The sequence below is a fragment of the Melopsittacus undulatus genome, chromosome 4 (genome assembly GCF_012275295.1).
Source record: "Melopsittacus undulatus isolate bMelUnd1 chromosome 4, bMelUnd1.mat.Z, whole genome shotgun sequence".
In the NCBI taxonomy this organism is placed as follows: domain Eukaryota; kingdom Metazoa; phylum Chordata; class Aves; order Psittaciformes; family Psittaculidae; genus Melopsittacus; species Melopsittacus undulatus.
Genome location: NC_047530.1, coordinates 22,077,185 through 22,081,204, shown reverse-complemented (window position 1 = coordinate 22,081,204; position 4,020 = coordinate 22,077,185). Strand labels below are relative to the sequence as shown.

Sequence of the window (4,020 nt, the reverse complement as noted above, 5' to 3'; positions counted from 1 at the left end):
CGTCGTCTTCTGCAGGCAACCCTCTGCCCCTCTGGGCATACTGTCCGGTGGGGAAGGAGGAAAGCCGCGGCTGGGAGCACCGCGGTGGGAGGAGGGAGACCCGGCCTCTTCGCCTCAGGCCTGCCCCGCGGCAGGCAAGGGGGGGAGGCAGCCTCCCTCCCCAGGCACTACATCATGGCAAGTGCGGAGCCCGGGCAAGGCAGGCGCTCACACTGCGGCGACGAAATCCCCGGGAGAACGTGACGCGCCGGTTTGGGCCCTTTTTTTGTGTTGTTTCGTTGTTTGGGGATTTTTTTTACGGCTGTCAGGCAGGCGAGGGGAGCCGGGAGAGTGCCGAGAGCAGGCTGCTCCTGTCAGGAGGGCGCAGGGTGGAGTCTCTTACTCACCTCGCGGAGCCACCTCCAGCTTCGGCGAAACCTGTTGAGCAGTTTCCCCCCGGTGACAGGGCGGAGGGCAGAAGGGCGGGCGGGAGGAAACGCGCCGCCTTGGAACAGGTTTGTCCTTTTCTACCTGCTGACGTTTGGCCGCCCCAAATGATGGCTGGAAACAAAACCGCCCCGTCAGTGCGAAGGCAGCCCGGAAAAACTGGTCGTGTCAGGGGCGAGGGCTGCATTCCTGGCTGCCGCGGCAGGGGACGGCTCATCCACCGCGAGGTACCCGCGCGAGTATAAAAGGGCCCCGCAGGGCGAGCCGCGGCAGAGGGGTGGCTGTGGCCGGCCGCCGAGTTCGGTCTGTCCCGAGCTGGGTCCCTGAGGAGAATGGCTGGGGATTTTCTTCTATTTTTTCTTTTTTTTTTTATCTTTTTAGACTTTTTTCTTTCATTATTTATATTTTTCCTTTTAAAGAAAGCTTGTTGTCTTCAAGCTTTCAAAACCCCGGCGCAAGGCCAGGGGGATGTTCGCGGGACGGTGGCCATGAGTAAGTGGCGGCGCTGAGCGAGGAGCGTTCGAGCGTGGCCGGACTGGCGGGGAGGGCGGGAAGGGCGCTCTCCCTGCGGCGCTGAGGTCGCCAGCCCGCCCGCCAGTCCCGCGTGTTTTGTCTCGTCCCCAGGTCAGCCGTGGCGAAAGGAAGAGCCAAGCTCGGGGCAGAAGCGAGTGCGAAGCGCGTCCCCCACCCTTCTCCCCCACGGACCGCGGCTCCTCAGCCTCCTTGGTGCAGTGGTTCTTAACAGTTCAACAGTTCTCTATCATAATTGTGAAATGTTTAGGACCACTTGACCAGGGAGGCCCCGGCATCGGGCCGGCAGCGGCGGACGAGCGAGCCCTCTGGCGCCGCCGGAGACCAGAAGCGCCGGCGCTAGAGACAGGCCCGGGCCTCGGCCACAGCGGGGGACTCGCCGGGCCGGGCGCGGGGAGGGGTGCGGCCCCGGCGCCGAAGGGAGCTGCCAGGGCTGGGAGGCGAGGAGGAGGGGGCGGTGGCCGGGCCGGGCTGACGGACCCACCGCTTGCCGTGGTGCCCGCTCACGGGGCGGCACAGGAGTAATGTCAGTGCAAGCACTTAAAGTTACTTCATGTACTGTGGGAACTGAGTTTCAGTATCTTAAAAGGAACAGGTAGGATAACTTCTGCTGGCTGTGTTTGCGGGAGGCTGCAACGCTTAGTGCTTAACCCATTTATTCTGTCCTTTATTCCCCCGATATATTCATATACACAGATTAAAAAAAAGAAAAAATAATGAGATTGCCTTTGACTCTCTAGGCTGCATTCTTCAGAGGCTTCCCACCTCTCTGGTCATATGTGCAATATACTCAGTAATAGTATGGGGTTTTTTTGAGTGTCCTTTTATTTAGGACAGTGTAGCCTTTATGCTCTGCTATTTTATAGTGTATTTTCCATGTATATGCCTATTGCAGGCAGTTAAAGGATTATCTGGACTTTCTGTTCTGCCTTCGTCAGAAGGATGTCGGTGTGTGGTTGTAAGACTGTTGCATTGATGGCCTGGTTTGCAGGCCTGTGGACTTAATCAGTTGGATGGACCTTATCTAAAATGCTGTATTTTTTTAAGAATACAGCTGAAGAATTTGGGATCTTTAAAAATAGGAGGAAAAAAAATCTGGAAATGGCAATTCTTCAAAAAACATTTTTTTTCTTGTGGAAGTGTAGCTTTGTAAATGATAAGTTCTTCCTACTTCATGCTCATTCTTCTTACCCCAGCTATCAAATGGGACTGGGAAAGTGGTGGGTTTAGCAAACAAGCAAAAAAAAAAAACTTGCATAGAGCAGGCAACAGACTAATTCATAAAATGTAATTCTACTGCTTTAAATTTAACCAGGGAAAATTAGTGAGCCTGCATGTGTGTATGTTTTAAACTTTTAAAAACCCAACAAGGTGTGTATATGTTTTCTTACCATCACTTCTGTGGTATTGTTTTTCTCAAAAATACGCCATCTGGCATGAGCACGTGGTTCATGAGTATATTTGTAGGTAATTCTAGCCTCACTGAAATCAAGAAGAGTCCTGATGTTGCTTGCAATTGAGCTGTGATCAGAAGAAGAGCTTCCAGGAGAAATATTTGAAGAGTAGACAAGCCTGATATGTAAAAAGGATTCTTGGAGACAGCCTAGGAAAAGCATGCTTTTTACCTACTGTTGTAACTCAGAACAAGTTAGGCAAGGTTAATTACAGCATAATAGGGTTTAATTTAGCTGGGAATGAGGGTATGGTGGCTGCTAGCAGTGTTTCTCAAACTGCGAGGCTGGCCTCCTTAGGCAAGCTTACACAAGCCCAAGGCAAATGGAAAAACACACTCTGTCTGGGACTTGGCAAAGGTGGAACCCCAGCATCTATTAATGATGATTCCTCATTTGCCAAGGCAAAAATTGAAATACTCTCCCAAGGAAAAGATTAACAACCTGTCCCACTTAAGGGTCTGATGATTCAATACCATTCTGTCTGGGTTCTAATATATGGCACTCATTATCACAGTCTGAGCACCTCCCAAATATTTAAAAAGAAATAACAGTAGTGTTCTGTACACAGAGTTCTCATTAATTTTGGTGGGTGTTGTGAATGTTTAAACAGAGCAGAGCCCTGAAGAGTTGAAAAACTTGCAGAACACACTGTGAGTTATATCTGCAGCTGGCTTGAATCGGTGCAATCATGCTGACTTGAATGGAGTTACAATGATTTACACCAGCTGGGATCTGACCGAGTGTTTTTCTCTCTTGCCCCATCTCCAGTTGATGAGCCTGATCCTTTCTGGCTGCATCCAAGCCATCCATGGGCATCAATGGGAACATGAACTGTATGAAGTAGGGTTTCCTATTTCCAGGGAGTTCTTTTTGCTCATCTTAGTACAGCTCAAGATGATGCAAGTGTTGTCTTTTTTTTCCCTATGTTTGAGTGCAGTATACCCTGAAAAAGTTTGAAAAAAACCCTGTCTGATAGGGATAATAAAGGAGTTCTGTTTGAGGAATAGCATCAGTCATTCTGGAAGAGCAAACCTGCGGGGGAGTTCTGCTTACACAAATACGAGACCTTGATGTTTCTGTACTGGATTGTCCATGTCAAGACAAACCTCTACCAATCACTTGTAGAAACTGATGCTTCATTATAATCCATGGTTGAAACTGGAAAGTGTCACAATGTTATTGGAAGGACTCTTTTATGTGTATTCTATTTTGTGACATTTTAAAGGTATGGAATCAGCTCAACTTCTAACTGCTGTTTTTCCTCAGACTGCATGAACTCCTGATGACAGGCTTGCAGTTTTCATAAGCTGGCAGTAAGCCATGTGGATGAACAAACAAACAAACAAAAATCCCCAACAAATACAGTGAAAACCTCTGGGCAAACAGCCCTTCCTCGTGATATTGTCTAAGTTAAGCAAAAGCCTGAGGGAAAGAAGGGAGGAGGCTCTACTGCCACACTTGGTAAAGCGTTGCCCCGCTGTTACAGAGCATGTCTTTAGCTCTTAACATCTCAGATAATATTTCAGTTTCCTATCACTGGAATCATGGCCTTTGAATAATAACATTTATTTTTTTAACTCCCTTTTAAAATAAATAGCAAAGTTCATAT

The 4,020-nt window shown here is 48.9% G+C and overlaps 1 long non-coding RNA gene across 1 annotated transcript; it reads left to right on the top strand.

The window, feature by feature from the left end:
• Nucleotides 1–713: 713 nt before the first annotated feature.
• LOC115946583 (uncharacterized) lies at nt 714–3,576 on the top strand. Its single transcript, XR_004080630.2, has 2 exons — nt 714–918; nt 1,051–3,576. It is a non-coding gene; the product is annotated as an uncharacterized lncRNA (long non-coding RNA).
• Nucleotides 3,577–4,020: the final 444 nt, after the last annotated feature.